Source organism: Leptosomus discolor, chromosome 7 (genome assembly GCF_034619465.1).
Source record: "Leptosomus discolor isolate bLepDis1 chromosome 7, bLepDis1.hap2, whole genome shotgun sequence".
Classification (NCBI taxonomy): domain Eukaryota; kingdom Metazoa; phylum Chordata; class Aves; order Leptosomiformes; family Leptosomidae; genus Leptosomus; species Leptosomus discolor.
Window position 1 is genome coordinate 52,348,376 of NC_141397.1, and position 22,647 is coordinate 52,371,022.

General features: G+C 45.3%; 1 protein-coding gene across 1 annotated transcript in view; it reads left to right on the plus strand.

The window, feature by feature from the left end:
• Positions 1 to 22,647, plus strand: part of MB21D2 (Mab-21 domain containing 2) — a 58,430-nt gene that overhangs the window by 34,047 nt on the left and 1,736 nt on the right. The window lies entirely within an intron of this gene.

Consider the following 22,647-nt stretch of genomic DNA (forward strand, 5'->3'; position numbering starts at 1 on the left):
CAAGCCTGGCTGTGGGTTTCCGGTATTGCTGGATGGGATCCCGCTCCTGTCCATCTGCATGGGCACGACCTCTCCCTTGTGTAAAAGCGAGGGAAGAGGAAGCTACTCGCGTGTCCTCTGCTGGTTTACAAGAGGGAAAAGCTTGCCTCTACTGCTCATGGCCAACAGTTTGGCCTTTCAGTCAAGAGTTCCTGTTCTGAAAGGCAAATGCCATGAGTGGAGCTGTTTTAAACACCTGATAAGCAGAGCTGTTGCAAAAACCTTTGATCATTTTCCATCTGAAGGGAGTAACTCACAAAACTGCTTCGCCTCAATTTTCCATTGTAATGGAAAAATAACAAGATTTGACGTTTCTTTTCTGGAACAGAGCACTTGAGGTTTTTTAAAATGTTTTGCATATTTTCTATTTGCTGTTCCTGTACCAAACTACCTGAAATATTTTTAGATTCTTCCTCTTGTGAATAATTTCAGAGATTTTATGTCCTTTGTTTCAACTCCAAAGGAAGTCAAATTTCAGAATGTTTAAATCCTGGTCATAATGGATTACTGTCTTCTGTACTGCTCTGTGGTTTTGTTTGATATTTAGCAAACACAGAATTTAGCACAAAGGAGGGCAAATTTTACCTTCTGTTTCTGATTTTTTTTTCTAAGACCCACCATTTCACTGGAGTCACGTTTCTGGAATTGCTTTCTCCACTCTAAGATTACTTTCTCCCTCCACTCAGCACTGATTCTGGGGCCTCCAGTGGCCCACCAATGGAGCAAATGGTCTTTTGGTGCTGGTCTGTGTGGTGCTTATCTCTTTTCCCAGGACAAGCACATGCCACTTGGCTTAAGAGAGTCACCATGCATTCACCATGGTGCTATAAGTATGAAGTGGCTCTCAGTGTGATAACTTGCGGAGTTTATATAATTTGGCAGAGGTCCTAAATGCACATTGCTGAGAGGAAAGGATGAAGGTGTAGTGACTGATCATTCCTAAAAGAAAAAGAAATTGTTGGCTTAAAATTTTACCGTACTCTTTGGTTTGACCCTGTAGGTTGAATTCAGCCCTTACATTTCAATAAATCATCTAGTAAAAAGGATTTACTGATTTACCTGCTAATACTGTCTTCTCTTCTAGTGGAACGTTCTTCAGAGAAGACCTTGCCATGCGATAATCTGGTAATGAATTTCATCTACAAGACGAACTCTATGAGAAGCTTAACTGTCTAGGTCTTTGTGATGGTAGGAGACTAAGCAAAAAGTTGAGAATGAAACTCTCAACTTCACATTTTGAGTTCTTAGCTGAATTTTGTTCCTTTACACCCAGTGAATTCTCAGGCTTGCTTTATCTTGAGGATGGAGCTATAAACCTTGGTACTTCCCCCCTCATTCATGGCTAGTATGGAGCAAATAATTAATTATGGAGTCTTAAATCGCTGCAGATCATCATTCCCCTTAAATGTCTCTGGCGCTGGCTCACTATCTCTGATTTTCGTGTCTCACCGGTTGCTATTTTTGTGTGTTTCGTATGGAAGAGGCTGCACCAAATAAAGCTATGTGTTGTAGTAAGTGCTTGCAGACATTAAAATGGCTCCCACTCTGTTGTGTGCCTTATAACTTGAATTCCCAGCTCAGCTTTTTCCACATGCCAGGAAATATCTCCTACCTTTGAAACTCCTCTTGAGAGATGAGAGATTAGCTTTATGCTGTCAGGAGCTGTCATTTCAGGCAATTAGAAATAGATCAGCTGACACCTGATAGTTTTGCAAATATCTTGCTTTCCTGCAACTGCTTCATTTCTGGCTGGTTTTGAAGATTACATGCAGGGTAGCTCTTCCTGATTACCCACGTATACTCTTTGTTTCTGCCTGCTTTTTCACTGTTGTTGAAGTTTTTGGTAGCTAGTAATGCTGCTGTGAGGTAGCTTTATTTGTAGCGTAAGAGGGGTGGAAGTGGCAAATTTCTCCCTCCTATTTAACGCAGTCTCTGAAGAAGGAAACAGGAAAAATAAAGTTGTTATTGCTGAAGGCAGAGGCAAATAAAAAAGCAGCTTTTATTATGCTAGAGATCTGTCCTCTACTAGGACTGGAAGGAAACATGCAGCAGGAGCTAGAGAATTGCATCAATAGAGTGAAACTCTTTGCATGCCCTTCGGCTACATCGTTCATTAGGAAGCGCCTGCCAACCCTCTGCTGAGCATGGATCCCGACCCACCTGTCTGGTCTTGTACTCTCTCCATATAGGTGCTTCTGATTTCATCTGTTTCTAGGTTAGATATTGCTGCCTAAAAGACAGTTCCCAGAGGAGACACAGTCAATGTTAGTGAAAGTCTAGGATCTGTTTCTTTGCTTTTTAGGTTGAATTTGGTTTATAAAATCAGTGTGGGAGAAGTGAGGGGGAGGCTGAGCCATTGCATTAGCAGGAGCACAGCTGACCTCTGCATTGCCTCCAAAGCATCCTGTATGTACGTGAAATTACTAACTCTGGGGCTTAATTATGCTGCCAACTCCATTTTGACTTTCTCCTCTGCCTCTGAGCCTATATTTTAACTGAAGTAGAGCTAGCAGGCAGTTAACCTGAGTGCTCTACCTTGGAGATGTGCTACCCTAGATAATAACATAGTTTCTATCAAACTGTTGTTTGAAAGAGGTCTCCTTGACAACTAAGTTTCTTGGCAGGGATCTGTTATCACTGGATGGAAGCTAAACAGAGAGACTGGAAGGTAACCAAATGCCAGGAGCTGGCCTGTCTGCTATGTCAGACATCTTCAATGGTAAAGGCAGAGGAGTGTCTGCCCACATCCATAAATAGTGAGGCAGTGAGGCTCTTGGCTCCCTGTGCGCACGTAGATGTGGGGGAAGGAAAAATTAGTGGTCTCAAGGAGCATCGTGTTCAAAACTTTATTTTGTCACAGGCCCTGAGCCCCTGGGGGAGCCTTTTGTGAGAGACTCTGGGCTCTGGGGCTGTGTGACTGTGCCCCTGATGCATCAGCTGAGTGCTGAAAAAGGCCAGGATTTGGACAGATGGAGTAACGCAGATTGGAGGCGGGGGAGCCTGGCCTTGTGCCAGCCTGTGGAGTGGGGTGGGCAGATCACAGAGAGGAGCTGGCGGGGGGTCAGAGGAGGATAATCCTCAAGCAGTGATGAAGGCTGCAGCTGTTGGTGTTAGAGCATGGCATTGCACAGGTTTTCTGCTGCTGTGTTGTGGGTATATCAGCAGAAGTCTGCCAGCCCTGAGAGCTGTGTGAAGTGGGGTGCTGACAGGCTTGTCCCCTTCCTTTGGTCAGTGTCCTAGGGGATGTTCTGGGACATTCAGTTGAAGGTGGGGGAGCCTGTGCATAGTCCTGGACAGAGCCTTGTCCAGCATGGAGTGGGGTTGAGACCTGTCACAGTAGCTGGAAGGGAAGGCAATGTGCTGCTGGAGCTGGCATTTGGATACGCTGGTGTGTGTTGCCTTAGAATAACTGCTGAGCTCAACTTGCGTTTCTGTACCCCTTTGCGCCAAGTCACAGCACTCTGACCTATCTGAATGCTTCTTCTCAGATGCCCCAGTGGGGCAAGTGGGACGCTCTGGTGGGAATGATTGACTCATGCTGAGCAGGGAAGCAAGCGAGGAGCGCAGCAGTAAAGCTGGTGAGCAAATGAGGGCTCTCCAGGCCCCTGGAAGCCACTTGCTGTTTTCCTTGGCAGAGGGACCCAAATTGGGCTGCACCGCAGGACCTGGCAGGCAGGGCATGGTCCTTGTAATAGAGCCTTTTGCTGCTGCTCTCTGTCACATTTCTAATTCCTCCAGTGCAAAAGTACGTTGCTACTGTTTTGCTTGGAGTCTGCAGAGAGTTTGGCTGGGTGGAAGATGTGTGAAGGGATGTTAGAAAATCCAGCAGAGTTCCTGGTTTGAAAGTGGGCACCTAGAATTGCAGTGAGGCAGGGACAGTTAGGTGCTGGGGAAAGATGCACTGCATCCCTGCCCTCCAGAGAAGAGGTCTTTCTGTCCTGGGAAGAACCTGCTCTGCCCTTGCCATCCTTAGGGCTGCAGGCAGATCCCTTTTTGGAGTATTTTCCCAGGACATCACTGTCCCAGGGAACAATACATAGGATCCTTCTATCCCTTTCGTAGCAGTGCCACCTCTCCACCTCCCTATATGAGGCCCAGTGGGTTTTATTCTGCGATTGTTTTACCTGGTGAATTTGTAGAGAGAGCTGACGCCAGCCGTCCAAGGGGAAACTCAGAGGGAAGAGCAGTGAGCTGCTTTGCTAAACTCGAGGCACTCAGAAGCTGTGAGTTGGACTCTAAAAATAAAAACTCTTGGTGTATTTTTATTTCTGTTCTGTTTTCTTCAGCTTTTTAAGTCTTTCTGAGCCTCATCTCCTTCAGGATATTTTCGGTTCTTTGCAGCTGTGATGGATAGGAATTGCTCATTTCTTTTCATAAATTTAAGCTGAGACTTTTGCTCCATCTTAGGACTCCAGAAACTGAGGTCTTCAGCAAAAAGACTGATGCAGAAGACAAGTAAGAATTGGCAATATGGCCAAATGCTGAGTATCAAACACTTGTCAAGCACCTCCAGCACATCTTTGCTTAGTGCCAGGACCTGAATGCAATACAAACACTTGTCTATGACTCAGGATTTGGAGGCTTTGGGAGGCACAGGCCTCTAGGTGTCTGTTAGGTTGGTATGTGGAGGTGATGGATCAGAATGGATCTTCTGTGTCATAGCCAAAAATGGTTTGTAACAAAACATAACAGTCATTACTGCCCAGCTGTCAGGGGCTGTTGATGGCTGCTGTCTCAAAAGTGCAGACAGGGCTCCATTTTCTTCTCTCTGCTCACTGGGCAGTTTGAGATCTGGCTCAAACTCTGCCAGCAATTCTGTGTGAGAGCTGTCTAAGACCAACCTCAGCCCTGCTTGTTCTCATTCTGTAACTTGGGATGTGCTGGAGCAGGCAGATCAAATAGTTACGAAGGGTGTGAATAAGCCCTGGGAAAGAGCAAGCAGGCAGCTTGTTTTATGTTCGCTTCCCTGTGTTTGTGTGAGTCACAGAGCTGGCAGTGGTCCTGCTTTCACCCCTCAGAGAGCAGAAGTAAGTGTGTAAGAGCCCCACGCTAATTTGCTGAAAATAGCTGAAAGCCAGGCTCTTAAGATACTTACAAGAGATTGCACTCCTCTATCTATTGATTATTTTTCTCCCCCCTTCAACTTAACAGCTTTTAAAAGACAGTAAAACAGGGGAAGAGCATACATGCAGCCCACAGTGTGTGGCTGGCTTTCCCAGCTCTCGCCTTGATGGCATATGTGCGTGACCTTGCAGAGTGACCACAGAGCAGTCAGTGCGATCGTGTGTGGAGACAGACATTTGAAGCAATGGTAAAGAGGTAAAAAAATGTCTTCCTGTTACCTTGGAGGCTGCTGGCATGCCATGCCACTGTCATGGCAGCAGAGGGGCTGGCTCTCCACCGTTGCACACCAGCTCTGCCCTGAGCGTTCAGGGGCCAAGATGGTTTGCAGCTGAGCTGGTGCAAGTCTCTAATGGTTGTGGCATGTCCCTGCCATTCTCCAGTGCAGGGGGCAAAATACCAGTTTAGTGCCTTGCAATGGTGCCAGCTCATAATTGCATTTTTTGTTTCTGTTTTTAATCAAGTATGATGTTAAATTTTATGTTCTCATTAAAGCTTCAGCTTCTGGAGCCAGTAGATGATGCTATGAGAATCCCAGCGTAGTTTCTGAGCAGGGGAAGGAAGTCTAGAAAGGCAGTCTGGCACCTTGTAGTCTGGGGGCAAAGGCAGCAATGAACCCCACGTTCCTTCCATGTTTCCGTGGGCCAAGTCCATACATGAGCTCCTGTTACAGGTTTTGAACACACAGGTTGGCAGAGCAGCCTCTGATCTAGCTGGCGTGTTGGAAAAAGCTGGAAGAATGCTTTGACTTGCAAGGAATACCAGATTTGTGTGATGGCCACATATTCAGGTCAGCTCATCTGAGCAGAAATGGAAGTAAGTGAGAGAGGCTGCCATCACTTAAGCCATTGGTGTGGGGAATGCAGCTGTGGTTTGGGGGCTCACTGGACCAGGGCTGTTGACGTGCTGAGCATCTGAAGCAGACGAGAGAGCCAGCCATCTCCCAGCATTCGTCCTTCATGCAATCAAGCAATTGCTGTTTAGCAACACAGGCTCCCCTGAAGCCCAATTCCTGCGTTTCCTCCCTGCCTTAAGCAGTCTTTGCTTCATTTGTTTCCACATTTGTTTCTTCTGTTACACAAACTCTGGTCTCAGGCCTCTCAGCTGAAATACTCTGGGCTTTCAAAAGCATGACTCTGAATTGCAGACTCTCTGGCTGCTCTCTGCTGTATGCCCAGCTGATCTTACCCTTGGTAGAATGAGCAACAAAGTCAGGGAGCTAGTGAGTGTTGCTCTGCAATGCCTGGGTGTGTCTTCTGAACTGCCACAATTTCGCTTTAAACCCAGACCACTCTCCTTTGGATTCAACAACTATTCCTCGGGAAATCTGCAAGCTTTGTGGCCATGTGAGGGCTCTGTTTGCCACTTCACCCACTTCTGGTTCCCCGGCTATTTTGCGGATGTGTGCCTGTCCTCGGAACCTTTGTCGTCCCTGCTACCCTGACTTCCCCAAAGGAAAGGATTTCCTCCTGTGGTCTGTAAACTACCCTTACACACAGCCCCCTTGCAACAAATGATCTGCCCCTCACACTGGCTGCTGGGGATGGGCAGACATGCCATACACACCACCACGTTCCTTTTAACTGGGATAGAATGGGAAAATGGGTATGGAGATTCAGATTTATCCATCCAGCTCCCTGTTTTTCAGAGAATGGGGGAGGGGGGACACAAGAACATGACAGAACACTGTGTCTCCTGCCCTGGAGCATCAGTGAACATGGAGAGACAGCCATATGCAGTGCTGTCCAGGGGTTATATTCCAATACCTGGAAACTAGTTCTGGAGCTTGAAATGAGCTCACTGGTGGTTTGCTTCTGGGTATGTTTGTCTTGAGCCAGCAAGAGAGGTATCCCAGCAGTGTCTCCCATGAGAGCCTCTAAGCAGTGTTTCCAGGGTGGAGAGTGTTCTGAGGTATGTCTGCTAATGAGAAATATGTGTTTGTGCCATCCATTCTTAATGGCTGGCTTACAGTTAAGGTGTGGGCGTGACAATAGCTATTCAAATACAGCTTCAGAAATATTTGTAGGAGATACCCAGCATCCCCTGAGAGCTGATTGCTGTTGTGTGCGATGGCAGCATTACTAACACTTGCTTGAAGTAGCTAGTTTGCTGCTTCTGTAAACTCAAAGAATACTTGGTTTTGTTCTTTTGATGCTCCCTCATCCCAGATGTGTTGTGCATTGCCAGATGCACACATATCTAAGGCCGCATTCAGTGCACCCACTAACCACTCTGGACTTGTTCCTTTGCTTGCCCATAACTCAGCAGACACACGGACAGTTTGATGGATCTCGGTGCTACTGGTAGAATCATGCTGTAGCCTCCTACCTCTTCCACAGCACATTGCTCACAGCAGAGGGTCTGTATCTTGAATCTCTGAGGAATCACACTGACAAAAGAGGAATAAAATTTCTTTGAGCAAGAAGCTGCTAGTTTTGGCTTCCAAATGTCTTTGCTATTTGGGTCCATTTGAAATTTATTTAGTTCAGAAATTTTATACACTGGATTAAAACATGCAAATAACACTTTACAAGAACACTTTTCTGTTTTTTTTTTCTTAATGCTTTCTTCCCCTCCTCCATCTGGGTGGACTTTCCATTTATTGCCCTGAAACAGCTCCAAAGTCCCAGTCCTGCTCTTTAAAAATATAGCATGGATGTATGTGCATTCCTAGATGACCCCTTTTGCATTTAATTTTGAATACTCCTAGATTACTTTTGTTGTATTCACTCTGTTCTGAGGATGAAACTAAATAAGGGAAACTGATTAGTTAGGTGCTGATTTCACCTTCACCTTTAGTTTGAATCACCAGAGGTCTCTGTCCTTGAACTGAACTAGCTGCAGAACATAGGAACTGCTCCTTTCCCTGTGTGCAGGTGTGTGCTTGCTGTGAGTTTGCTTGTTTTTCAATGAAAAAATAGAAAACCTAAATTTTGAACTAAATTTACCTGCAATGATTCATTCAGAGCACTGCTTTTTTCATAACTTATTAAAATGCATTAGCAATGAATTCTTAACAATGCCTCTATAAACAGCAGTTGTTGCGCTTTGAAGCCATGATGCACACTGCCTGCTCAGTTATGCTGCTGTGTAAAGTGGCATCAGTACTCAAAGAGAAATGACACAAAAGGAGCCCTGTGCAGATGGCTTGGACAAAATGCTGGCCTTTCCCTTCAGTTGTCATGAGCTGGAAATCTGGCATTAAATAGGATTTGTAGACAGGTTTGGTGTCTAACTTCTGGCTTATCCCCTCTTAAACTTGCATCTCACTCCCACCCTGTATGTTGTATACCATCAGAGGACTTCTGACATAGACTAGATGATAATTATATACCAAATCTGGTTTGGTGGAAGATGGCCAGGTGCTGGAGGTCTCTTTCCTCTTCTAGCAATAGTTGTGTCAGAGCTGGCTTCCCCTTCACTGTAAGCCCTAGCAGGTGGCGAGGAAAGACGTTTGTATGCCTGCATGTGGCTTCTTCCCTTGCCCATACTGCAGTGTGAAAACTCTTACTGCCTTTTGTTTTGAACGGTTCTTTTCTCTCTGCTCACAGATCCCATAGGCCTGCTGAGCTCTGCAGCCCAGACACGCTGGTGCATTCGTGCCATCTGCTGTCGGAAGAGATGATTGCATGCAGTACCAGTTTTGCTGGAGTTTTTCACAACTTCTGTGAGGATCTCACACACGGAAGGAAAACGAACATGCACATAGCAAGGGGGAATGTTTCTTCTTGTTAAGGTGGATGAGTAACTGACAGTAAAGATTGAAATAAGATTTGAAGCTCAATATTATGGTCTAAAGAAACCAGCAGCAAAGTAAAATGTCCTCAGCTCAGGAAAGCAAAGAGATGTTTTAGTAGCATCATGATTTCGTAAGACTTGTTTCTGGGAAGGGGTAAAATGGTGCTTCTTCCTCAACCCCAAAGTTCTGTGGAGTATTTCTTGCTTAATTTCCGAATACTCAGAATATAATTTGGGGCAGGGAGTTGTTGTTTAGCAACGAATTCTGTTTTACGGGGTCTTCCTAGTGGTGCCCCCATCTGCAGGCAGAGAATGCCAATGACGTGTTGGAGCACAAGCAAATGTCGCCTCTTTGGGAATCGCCATGCTTCTTCCCTTTTCTGGGCTCTGCCTGTGAATAAGGGCTGGCTGATATCTGAGCTTAGCTTGGAAGTGCCCCAAACGCCATTCAGCATGACACCCTCCATCCCTGGTGGGGCAGCAAATCTGAGAGTTCTTTTTGCCTGATGGCAGCCCTCCTGGTGGGTTGTTTTGTGAGCCAGGGAGGGCAGAGCAGCATGTATTTGGGTAGAAGAGCTTGCTGGGGCCTCAGGTCTGGGCCCAGCAATCATACAAAGGCGCAAGTAGAACAACCCCAGCCGGAAAGGCAGCACAGCTCAGTATATGACTGGTGCTTTGTTGCCAGTTTGGCTTCAGCTACAAATCAGTATATCTCCGTCTCTGCCTCTGACAGCCCCTTCCCCAAGTGCATCCAGGAACAAATAAGTAGGATTGTGCTCAGATGTCTTCTGGGCATGAGCTGTACATCAGCATTGTCTGAATTCGGGGACAAACGTCCTTGTTGAAGGGCGTGCTCACACCCTCACATTCCTGCTTCTACCTTGTGCAATTCTACAGACTGTGTTAGCAAATTTAGGAGGTCTGTAATCTTCTTTGTTTGTCCATTAATTACAGGGTAGGGTGCCAGCTGTCAGTGGGAAACTAGTGGGGCAGTGTTAGTCATTGCTTTCTGTGTAGCAGGAGTGTATTCACACAATATCCATTCCTGTTGTGCTGGGGAAGTGTTTTCATGCAAGGGATAGCAAGCCCTGCAGGAGCTGAGCATCCGCGGAGAAATTTTACAAAGTGTTTTCACGGCAGCATCTCTAAAATATAGGTGAGATTTCTAATTACTGAATTCATTTGAAGGGTCTGTGTTCTCCATGTACCTGCCTCTTCTAAGCTTAACTTCTTTATCAGCACTTGTGAGCAAAGTTTTTTAGCATTTTTCATTATTGCTACAGATATATTAGGGAATTTTTAGGATTAAAGATTATGCATTGTGCAAGACAATAAAGAAGGTAGTTTAATTTTTGAGAGAAACTTCAAATGCAACAGACCTGCTAGGACAAAATTTACCAGTATACTGTAGTTGTCCTTAAGGCTTATTACTGGAGTGATGTGAGATTCTCTGTTAAATAAAGTGTATAGAGTGTAAACAGAGCTTCTCTACTTCTCACATTTTCAGGGGAAAGCTAAGTGAACTAACTGAACTTACTATGTTATTGGGTTTGAATTTTTTGAGGTAGCTGCCTTTCCTCTGTCATCCTTGCAAAAATGCCTGAAGAAAATTAAGATATTGCTATGATTTCATGGCCTGTCTCTTACTTTGTGGATGTTTGGGTTGAGGACACTACCTCCTAAAACTCGGGGGGGATTGGTGAACGGAATCCTGCTCCCCTGAGCTCTTCAGAGTCATCAAGGTGAAGCAGTCCTGATAGGAGATGAGATTTGAAGAGTGATTTTTGGTTGTCATCAGCTTTCCGTTATGACTTTAAGATCCTAGTCCATGAGGTCTTTTGCATAAGTTTCTGGCGGTTCTCTGGACCCAAATCTTGATTAAGTGTATATTCCACTAGATTTTCAGATGAGAAAGGACTTCAGGACTATACTATCAGAGAGAATGGCTTCCTGGAACATACTTTGTGAATTTTACATTTATTCAGCAACAATTGTCCTTTCTTTTCTCTCCTTCACCTTACAATGTAACTATCATGCTGATGAGCCAAGAGATCACCAGGCCTGCTCTAAATATGTGTTGTGTGAGGCTCTGTTTCATGCCAGGTAAGCACAATAAAGGCTTTCTGACAGATGCGGGGCTAGTCTCCTGAGTGAGCAGAGCAGGCAAAATGGGATGAGAGTCCTGGGCAAAGGACCATCAGTGATTCATGCCTGAACTGTTACTAGCATTTCAAGCCCTGTTACTGGTAACAGAGAACTGCTCCAAAAATACAGCCCTCATCTCACTGCAGATGCTTATAGGGCATCAGCTAGCTGTGAGCACCCCCAGCCCCTGATGCAGAGCTCCACCAGCTCCTCCTTCCAGCCAGTTCACACCTTACACAGGAAGGAGGGCAGTTGCAACACCTGGATCTTGCAGGTGACTTATCATCAATACTTTGATCTTATGTGGCTTCTTACTGTTGCTTTCTAAGATCGCAGAGATTCTTAAGAGCACATTTCACCTTCGGAGTCCTGTGCCAGAGTGACAGTGGCATTTTACTGTGTGCCTTCCTGCAATGTGGCCCAGGTTCTACTCTGCTGTCACAGTAGTCCAGTTCTGGGCCCCTCAGTTCAAGAGGAAGAGGGAACTACTAGAGAGAGTCCAGCGAAGGGCTACGAAGATTATTAAGGGAGCATCTCTCTCCTATGAGGAAAGGTTGAGAGACCTGGGTCTGTTTAGCCTGGAGAAGAGAGAAACTGAGAGAAGATCTCATCAATGCTTATAAATACCTAAAGAGTGGGAGTCAAGAGAATAGGGCCAGCCTCTTTTCAGTGGTGCCCAGTGACCGGACAAGAAGCAATAGGCACAAACTGGAGTACATGAAGTTCTATCTGAACGTGAGGAGAAACTTCTTTACATTGAGGGTGACAGAGCATTGGAACAAGCTACCCAGGGAGGTTGTGGAGTCTCCTTCTCTGGAGATACTCAAAACTTGCCTGGACGTGATCCTGAGCAACTTGCTCTAGGTGAACCTGCTTTAGCAGGGGGGTTGGACTAGATGATCTCCAGAGGTCCCTTCCAGCCTCTACCATCCTGGGATTCTGTGGTTGCTTTTCCCTTTCTCTTTTACTCTTTAACTGTTCCAGGTTCTGTGCTTCCTGGCTGCTGCCTGTGCTGCAGGGATAAGAGATCCTTGACAACTGCTGCAGCCGTGGGGTTGGTGCTTGATAGATATCGGATCCGCACAGTGCTTCCTGCTATGCTCTTTAACAGATGACGGTGCTCATCTGTACATAAATGACTATGAAGTCTGAGAATTTAGGGACTGACAGTCCGTGATGCTGACTTTTGTGCTCTGTCAAATATGATGTCTGCGAGATGAAGCTGAGGCAGAAGGGTAGGAGCAATGGGACCTGGACAGGCAGGTTTGGAGGGCTTAGGTTTTCCTCTGTCTGTCTCCCATGGAAAGGGAGGAGGAGTTCTGTTGACATTTCTGCCAAGTGTTCCCATTCATTTCAGGGGAGCTGCTCTGTTTTCTGCTAGCAGAAAATCTGGCCTGTGACTTCTTCCCCTGGTGATGTGGACGAAGAGGAATTCTGCATATATGTCAAAGCCAACCAGCACTTTTCGTACAACTGATGCTGTACCTGGGGCCTTAACAAATATATTTCATATGGGTGACTTGATCTGGCTCCACGTGCTTTGGCAGTGTGCTCAGTGATCTGGTTAGTGCTGCAGGAAAGCTTCCTCTTAGCTTCATGGTCTCAGACACAGTTGTATTGTTTAAGCCTTTTTGATTTCGGCGCTTTCTGACTAAGAATCTGCATGCATTCTCTGCCTCATCTTGCTAGTTCAATCCATGCTTATCTGCAAGGGCAGAGAAAAATTATATTGTGGTTCTGGCATTGGGTGTCTCAGCTGTATTTGGCCTATCTGTCTTGGCTTCCCTCAGTGTTTGGATATAGGATCTGTCAAAGGGGCAAGGCCAGGGCTGTATGGATGGAGTCCAATGAATTCTGGGGGCTAGAGAGAGGCTTCACTTCGTGTCATCTTCTCTACCAGGTGCCTCAGAAAGGCTTCTGAAGACACTTGCTTTCCTTTTGCACTCAGAGGACGAATTTCCCCTGTGTCCAGTGCTCTTTTGGGGCTTGGATGATTTCCTGGAACCATACTTCATTCCCCCTTTTTCTGACCTGTCCCATGGTATAAAGCTAAATAGATTTAGTCATTGGTAGATAAAGAGAATGAAAGTGATTGAAGGGGATGCCATTCTGATCATGACATTGACCCCAGGAGCCACGTTTGATGGATTTTAAGGAAAAATCAAGAACATTAGATTGAATTACAGCTGTGGTTATCCATCAACCCTCTGAAGGCTGTTTGTTGCCATGTATACTCGACATGTAAGTTTTAGCTTTGCTGGATGATTTAGTGAAGAATTTTTGAGTCAAGGACAAATCTCCGGGTGCTCTGCAGCGAGGTAGAGCTGTTATTACAGAACAGGCAGGCACTGAGGATGGGCAGTGTTGGTTCAGGGCCCGTTCATAAGGAATAGTGCTGTGATTTACTCTGGCTGTGACTTATCTTTGTAGAAAACAACTGTGCTGCGGGAACAGAAAACTGGTAGTTAAGCAGCTGGGGAGAGAATTTCCAGTGTGTGGGATAACTGGAAGTAGGAGGCTTGGCAGAGCAGCTCAAAGTGCTCATAGAGGCTCTTGTGTTCTTTACAGGATGTGAGGGTGTGGTGGCATTCCTCTGGGCATAGCCCTCTGCTGGCAACTGAACATAAAGTGGTGTAGCAACTTAGCCCTTTCAGGACAGGCAAGCAGATACCAGACAGTAGTTGAGAAGAGAAAACCATCCCAGAGGAGCCTAAAGTGCTTTTGCAACCTTGGAGTCACATTCTGCCTGATATGTACACGTGCTCCTCTGAATGACTTGGAGCAAGAGGAGAATGTGTTCCTAGGTCTGGAAGGGAACGGCTTTGCTCATCACTGGAGAGCTGCCACGTGTCTTCTGTGAGAGGCACATGGTGCTGACTAGTCAGATTGGGATGAGAGCTTGAGGGAGACTGTGGACATTTTTCTTCTGTGCAGCCTGCAAAACCTTCCCCTATCCTACCTCCACTGATCTTTTCCAGTGTCGTCAACGCCCTTTGTAGAGTGGTGTGATTGGTGTTGGCTTCTTTGGGGGGAATATCCTGAAGGTGAAATTAAATTTTGTTGTTGTCCTTTTCAATGTGAAAGAAAGATGACTAAGCCATGTAAAATCTTGAGTGATCTGTGGAAGGTGCCATGGTTAGGTGGGTTTCTTCATTTCCTAGCAAGCCAGGAAAAGGAAATCCTTTTTGACACGACGTGTACTTTGTGAAACACAGTGCTACAAGGCACTGACTATACCAAAAAAAAAAATGATTTAGAAAGCAATGAGAGACATTCCCAGCAGACACGTCCATCAGTACTGTTAAAGACAAAGCTGCAAATACTGCCTCTGGTTTGAGAAATCCCAAAGCTAGAGACTGCTTAAATCTTGCAGAGGGAAAGTTATTATGCTGTACTTTCCTTGCTTTTAGGCTCTTGGCCTGCAAACAGTCAGCAGCAGTTGCCTGAGACAGGATGCTAGGATAGATGGACATGTTACATACCTCACTGAAGTTGTTATGCTCTTGTAAAGAGCACAGTAACAGTGAAGGGAGTAGGAAAACAAGGGCAAAACAGCCTCTTCTGCAAAGAGCTGTGTGTTTGCACTCAAGAAGCTCAAACTGGTTTGTGCCCACTGTTGCTACTTTGTAAGCAGATCCAAGAGAGGAGTCCTGGTGAGTCTCCCTCCATGTAACATCTTGCTGAATACTTAGCAGTGCTCTATAAGGGTGTGAGCAGAAAAGGCCCTATGTAGCCCTAGTCAAATGTGTGCTCTCAGTCCCAGAGGGTGGAACTGATAGTGCAATCTGTCCCCTGGCAAATTTTGTCTCTGGGATTGCAGTTCCAGGATAAATGGCATCTTGTGCCATTTCCAAAGGGAATTTAATGTGTTACACACACTTAAAAATATGGACACCGCATGGATGCAGTCTACAGTGTTAAGTGGGGTGTAGCAGCAATCTGTTCTTATAAATACCCTTTCTGTCCCTTCTTCTTTCTGTTGTGCTTGTCAGCTGCTCTCAGACCTCATCACCCATGTTCTTCAGACCTTAAAGCACCTCTTTGACTTGCATTTCATGTTCTTTGTAGGCTTTCAGCTTTCAGACACTCTTATCTTAGTTTGGATAATATGACTCTGGAGTAAGTCCATTGGATAAGCAGACTGACAGGCTGGAAACCCAACATCAGTTTGGAGGGTGACTCTTAAACTCTTCACTACCCAAAGCAGAGATGCACAGCGATGCAGGGCCTCCATCTGAAAATCCCGGTTCCAGCTCTGTAAGCAGTCTAGCCCTGCTATTATGGTCTCCGAGACCTGAGCATTTTAGCCATGCAGGTCACTACAGTAACACCGCTGCTGGTTTTGGTGCCGGAGTGGGTTTGGGTGTTTGTGACAGCTCCACCTTTTACTGTACAGGCACACCCTTCAAATCTGGGCTTTTTCTTTGTTTTTTTTTTTTGTTTGTTTTTTTGTTTTTTTTTTCTATTTTCCCCTTGCACCATGAAATACCCCTCTTCGTTGGTATACAGGATTTCAGCTATCTGGGTGACTTCCACCAGGACACATGAAAACTGGAAAAAAAACTGGGGCACTACTTTTAAGATTGTTTTTAAAGAAGACTTTGGAGAAAGAAGCTGATTCCTTTTACGAGGAGGTGCTGGCTCCCTGTAGTGTGTTCTGTCACGGTGTCACAAGATTTCTAAAAGGAGTAGAATCAGTAAGACATCGGTGTATCGGTCTGGAAAGAGCAGCTTCCTTCCCTCACCTCCAATGTTTGGCTAAACCGATACTGGTTCAACCTCCCCACTCCCCTCCCACCCCATGTCTGCTTTCCACCAATAGTGCTCTCAAAGTGTGCTTTGTAACTAAAGAGTCTCCTAAAAAGCTGACTCTTTCAGTTCTTCTGCGTAACAAGAACTTGTGCTGCTCATAAATAGATTTGCAATTACCAAGGGAAACAGAAGAATCAGTGCATCCCAGCTGCATCAGAGCCAGCCTCCCATCCTGTCTTAAAGAAGCCCCTGAAATTCAACACATGTCACTCAGGCATAGCTGGGAGACCTCTGCGGGGATCTTTCCTTTGAACAACGTTCCTCTTCTGCAGGATCTGCTTTTTGCAGCAGAATTGTCAAGGAACCACAGAGTCCCTGTCTAATGTCTTTACGAAAAATGACAAAAGTTCTTTGGTTTTCGACTAGCCTGGGGCTTCATGCATTTCTTACAGCAGTTAAAGGTAAGAATTGCCTGGCCAAAGAGGAGGATCCTGAGATTTATCATGAGCTTACAAATTGGTTCTCTGCTAATAATACCTTGTGTGTGTTTAGTGCCGTCTGATCAATTCCAAGCACTTTCTGAGCATCCAGGAGGTCAGACTTCCTTAGCTTTTGGGGCTTACAGGAGGGTAACAATTGTATACACAAGAAAAAAAGGCATACCCAAGGTTGTGTATCAATCTAGGTAGACCTGGGAGGAAAAATGAAGAGCCCAGACTATGCTGGGTCCTGTGGAAGGATTAAGCAGTAGAAAAGAGGGAGGCAGTGGTGTATGTGGGTGATCCTTAGCCTTGCCTATAGAAGAGACCACCTATATAAGGAAGATACCTTCTCCCTAGGCTGCCAGGGGGCATACACCCAACATAATGGTTTTGGCCACCCTGGTGAGATGAATGGACACTACCCAGTATGTCATCTCCCTGCAAACCTGGATGGGCTCAGGTCTTAGATCCTGGGCTCAGGCTCTGCATCCCTGCATAGGGTGGTTAGTCTCCCAGTGACACATTTCTGCATATTCCAGAAAATGTGCCTGGAGCTGGGGCATGCAGTGCCACAAGGCAAGCATCCCTCTGTGCTGCTTCTTCCTGGAAGTGCTGAACCGGTGAGGACAAATCAGATCTGTTGAATCAAAAGGAATTTGCAGCATTTCTGGTTTCCACAGAGACATGATTGCTTCCTGGAACCCCTCTGGAGAGCTTCCCTGTGTGGGAGTTCACTTGCCCCAGGGCCTCGGATGGGTCTGTGGAGGAATTTAAACATACAGCCCTATTGACATCAGTGGGGACTTTCTGATTTCTTTTATGAGGGGTATGTACCTATGTTTCCTCCCAGGTGCTGGGAGTGCAATAGCAGCAGCGCGATGCTCACTTTCTTTCAGTATAACTTAAAAATGTTTCTTAACACAATGGTTTGGTTCTGTGCAAGACTGGCTGCAAGTAATAGGAGACTTCTGCTGGAGCACAAGCTAATGGTTTGGAAAGGGCACACTTTAAATGCAAGGTCAGCTGATGAGCAGTGCCAGAACACCATATCATTGCTATTGATTGAGGAAATGAGGATCCAAACCTCTTGTTTTGTGGAGATTAAGTTACCTGCAAAGTAAGAAGGAGCAAGGGGAAGAAGGTATCACTGAGAATGTCAGCTCAGGTATTGGATTTCCCTGGAGAAAAATCTCAGTTTTATTTCTGTAGGCTTTCTCCTGGTATGTGAGGGAGAGAGAGGAGCTGGGAGAAGGACACTTCTAATTTTGTCCAGTTCTCCTTTCCCTCCCTTCTGTCCACGTGCATGTGTTGAAGTGTGTAAAGCATCCAAGTGTCCTAGTTCTTTTGATCCTTCACAGACAGCACTCTGTCCCTAGGCTGAACCCATTGTGTTTAGGGTCTTCGAGCAGGGTTGGAGAAGGTACTCTAGCATCTTCTGAACTCCAGTGTGGGGCTGAAGGGTAGGTACCAGGCATGTTTGTTCCATGCTGCAGCTATTTTTAACAGCTGATATTACACAGACTTGTTCTTCTTCTCAAATCAGATTGGATGGCAAAGTCAAGAGGTGAGCAGAGGAGCTCAGTAATTAGGAGCAGCAGCTAACATCACCTTTACTTGCTGAATTGCACTGCACAGCTGCCTGTGGGCTGCAGCCAGCCTCTTGCCATTAATCTGGAGTCTTTTCCTTCTGGAGAGAAGGGGCAAGCTCCTGGCTATATAGCCCCCAGATAAGCTTATGTTCATCATTTACACACGTCTGGGCATCATCATGCCCCTAAAAGCCTTCAGCAGCCTGGCCACGGTATCTTTATGGTTTAGTAACCCCTTGCTTGCCTTCTGTGCTGTGATGTGTAGAATATATTTGTGATATTAAGAAGTTACAGATGATCTGTGAGGGACCACATGAGCTTTCTGAGCCAGCTTGCCAATCCTTCCTGGCACAGGAAGCCTGCAAGGACAGAGTTGTTACAGTAACTCATGGTCTCAGCAGCTTACAGGGAGCCTTGCAGGCTGTGCAGGGAGAGTGGGTGATGCAGGCGTCAAGGTAGAATATCAAGGGTGTGGACTGTCTCCTCCCCAGCAGGCTGAAATGGAACGTGAGCAAGACTACTGCCTTGAGTCTGAGTTGGAGAAAAGGACCAGTGCAGAGCTAGTGCCTGGATCTGGCTTGGCTCCCAGAAGAACTCCCGCGATACGCTTCTGCTGTCTGCAACGTTCTGCAGATCCTCCTTTATGGAGCCTTTCAGAGCACCCCACTGCTCTTTTGACTTCTCTCTAGTTCTTGTGCAGCAGAAATGTCCCTTAATTCAGTGACTGCCCTGAACATCACCCCATTCAGTTTGATGAAACCAGGTTAGACTAGCAGAATGGCATCTTTCTTTGCTTACATTTCCTTTTGGTAGCAATGGTTGCTTATCTAAGGCATCAGGAAGGAAGCCTTCAAGAAGGAAGCCCAAATTAGGAGATGTGTGTGTTAGAAATAAGTTTTTGTCTAATTTTTTTCTTGTGGTTAGTTTCTTCAAAGACAAATCTATGTGTTCCTCCTTACTTACACAAAGCTGGTCATGAAATAGCAGCAGATCCCAGCAGGCACTGCAGTGGTTCATCTGAAATTCTGTAATGGATGGAGAGTATTTTTGTATTGCTTTTTTTTGATGGGAAGAATAGCCTCTGTGTCATGTGCATCAGAGTCCTAGTTCATTCAAGGATGTATCCCAAATGTAGGTGTTATGTAAAAGGAAAATCTCTTTTCTCTGCCTTTGTTCTCCTTGTATCACAGTGCTCAGAGTAGAAATAAATCCTGTTTTCCTGGCACTGAAGGAACAACAATGGAATGAAATTCTGTCTGTAGAACTCATTTGCTCACATGTGTTACTTTGAACTGACTGTTTAGTAAACTAACCAGCAAGCTTGACCTACAGCTGCTGCTCCTAATTCTTATATTCCCTGCTCTTCTCATGTTTGTAAGCATCCTTACCTGTTAACGATGCCAAGTTTTATAGCTCAGGAAGGACTTATACTAATTACACAGCTAGGAAAACAGAGCTCCTTTAAGGTGCTTTAGACAGAATTGGTAGTTGAACACCAATCTCTTACTTAGCAAAATGCCAGGTTTGTCAAACAACTATTTAAAAAGAACGTGTCACACAAGAGATGGCTGCAAATTATACATTTTGCCTGGTAGCAGCAAGAGACTTCTTAAATATCAGTGAACCTATTTTGATGCCATGAGAGCTGGTCTTTCAGCTAAAATGACTTTTTTGTTTGATCCTACAAGTTCTGGGTTTAGTCTTTACAGACAACTCCACAATGCTTCTACAAATTTGATAAGATTATCTGTAATCCCTGTTCTCTTTTCCTCCCAGATGATGATCCTGGTACTGAGATGGAAAGAACAGAACTCAAATGGCCCACTGGTGCTATTATGTTAAGTACTTGGGTCAAGTACCAATCTTGATATTTTTCTTCTTTGTATTTGCACTTACATGCTTGATGAGCTGCAGTGCCTGCTTCTGGTGTGTGTACACATGGTTCTCTCAGCTTGCGTTTGGGCTGTTGAAACTTGGGATGAAAGCTTTGTGCCAGGGTAGTGTATGCCATACAATGTTGGCTAATGGGATTCCTTGAAATCCCTTCACATTTCAAATAGATTTATGAATTAGGGAGAGGGCAGTTTGAACACATTGCAAACCCCTAAAGCTTTAGTGAATCCTGAATTTGGCCGTGTCAAGTATTTATAGAACACTCTATGCCTATTGTAAATTTATTTTCCTCAAGGCGACCTCGTCTCAACCCCCTGCTCCACAGCTTGAGTTGGATCGGCTATGATCTGTTAGCAAAAATTCCTTCTCTAGCTCTGTGGAAGAGCTGCAGATGTTGCTGGTCCAGGCCTTGAAGGGGAAATCCTGTGCCAGGCAGAGCTCAAGGGTTTGGATTTAAACTCTGCAGCCAGCCAGGTAGAGAGTTATTGATGATACATTGGTTCATTTCCTGTAGCCATTGCCTGATTATTTTTTAATATTCCTCCTCTGCTGGTAGGTCTAGAGTTTGGCAAGGGGAAAACCAAGTGACTTCTTGGCAGTATACGGCACCTTTCCCTCTCGGGACACTTCAGCCTTGCAAACTGGGCTTAATGGTGAGCTCAGAAAACATTTTCTTTCTAGAGGAATAGTAAAGAGTACTCTGTGGGCAGAAAGCATTTCCGATTGCAAGGATGCTTGAAATTTGTGTTCTTTTTTTCTTTCTCTGCTATAGGGAAGAGAGATGTCTCTTTTGTGGCAGTTACTACATGACAGTGTTTGCTGTGTCTCTGACTCTACAGGATGGTTCTTCCTGAAATGTTTCCTGCCCACAAGGAGCAGAAGCCTCCCCTTTGCTAGCTGGCGTTTTGTAACCCCTCTGGCAGTAGGGCAGGCTGTGCAGGTTTTGTCCGGTGCAAGCTTTGCTCTGTGTTAGTGAAGGCAGGAGTGCTGTAACGTGGTATAGAACTAACGTTGCAGGAGTGGCTCCTGTTCTTGTTCCTGTTCTTTGGAGGTTGATCATACATGTGCACTGTTATTTTCCAGGCAGATGAGCATGGAGCGTTTAGAAAGCAGGGCTTGAGTCCCACTTGCTGTTGATTGAATGGGGTCAGACTGTCAACTCTATTGCTTCCACATAAAGACAGAGGATCTCTTCAGTCCAAGGAGAGCAACTCATCTCACAGTAGATTCTGTAGTGGAGAACCTCTACCTTTTAGAAAAATCGTATCATTTTCTTTTTCATTTAAAGGCTCCAGCTGTATCATAGGATAGAAGTTTTGGTGCAAAGGGCACACCGCAGAATTTCACAGGACATTTTTTTGTCCTTCAAGTTTAAAAATATTTAGAAAAATACGTAATTTATTGAATTCTATAGGTTTGAACAGTTTCTTCTGTAGGATAGTTACATTCTATCTGCCCCTCTCAAGAATATTTGCAGATCTGCATGGCATGCTGCAGATCACAGCCCTGAGCAGAAAATTTTGGATCAGTGTCCAGTGCTCTTGGAAGCAATGAAACAGATAAAGTGTATTTAACAAGACATTTCACACGGGGGATTGCACAGTTACCCTGAATATTGCCCCAAGACACATTCCCCTTCACACACAGGCCTCTTCCTACAGCCTCCTTCGCTCTTCCAAGGAATCAGTGTTAGTGTAGCTTTAGATTTTGCTCTGGTCATGGGTCACCTGTAGGCAGATAGTGTTTCCTTGCCCCTGTTCTAGCATGCAGGAAAGGACAGGTGAGCCTCTCCAAAAGCACTGCAGTGCCACTCAGGCTAGTGCAGCACTCAGCGCCTTGGAGTGCTGCTGCTGCACTCTTGCTAGGGAGACCTGTTCAGTTCAGGCAGAGTCTGTGATCTCATGGGGATGCATTAGCTCAGGAAAGGCTCTGCAGTACCTGGGGCCATGCCAGGATGGGTGCTCAGACTCTAGTGCTGATCATTTGTGTTAGTGTTACAGTAAAAAAATACTCCTCATGTGTCAGTCTGAGGTTCCTGGGCTGACAGTGTGGCTGGCAGCTTTCTGACTTTCCTTGTCATGCCTCCGTCTAGTTATTCCCACCAATGTCTCTCTAAGACTGGCTTTCCTTGTAATGGAAGGTCTCCATTTGACCATCCTGATATAAAGAAACTATAGTGCCTTTTGAAAGCTACAGTAAGTAACATGTGCCAACAAAAACTAGTACGTTTGGGCTTGTAAGAAATAATATATCCCTTTTACAGTGCTTTTAAGAGATTCAGTCACTGGCCTTAGTTCCCTTGTGCCCTAGATGTGCTATCTGAACTGAGGCTGGGAGGAAATCAAGAGCGTTTAACCAGAAGACGAACACCCTGAGTGAAACAGCCCAGATAGCAGAAGCAGACTGCAGAGCAGTCAAAATGCAGAGCTCAATTTTAAGCCTAATTTGAACATTGAATGAGGTGCTAATATCTGAGATACTGTATGGAGTCTTTTCTCAGTCTTCTGTTCACGTTCTGTGAACAGAGTATAGCGGTATATATAGAATGCACAGTGAAAAACTGGCTTTGTGCAACTGGTGCAGGCGGTGCAGGGTGAAGGCGAGTGTCTGGTTTTGGTGATGAAAATAGAAATCTGTCTTCATGTCTGTGCTCTGGGGAGCTGATCAGAAATTTTTATGGCATGATACTGTCATTACAGCTTGAAGAACCAATTTCAAACCTGGCTTCTCTAATTGCCTGGTAGTTTAACCTGTCTCCATTCCCCCATAAGAGGAGAACATATTGCCTTCATTGATGTTGCCTTGTTCATCAGTAAATGTAAAACAAATTGTAAAATCAGACCTGCTTGAACTAGCATTCATAGCTATTTATTCACTCACATGCAAAC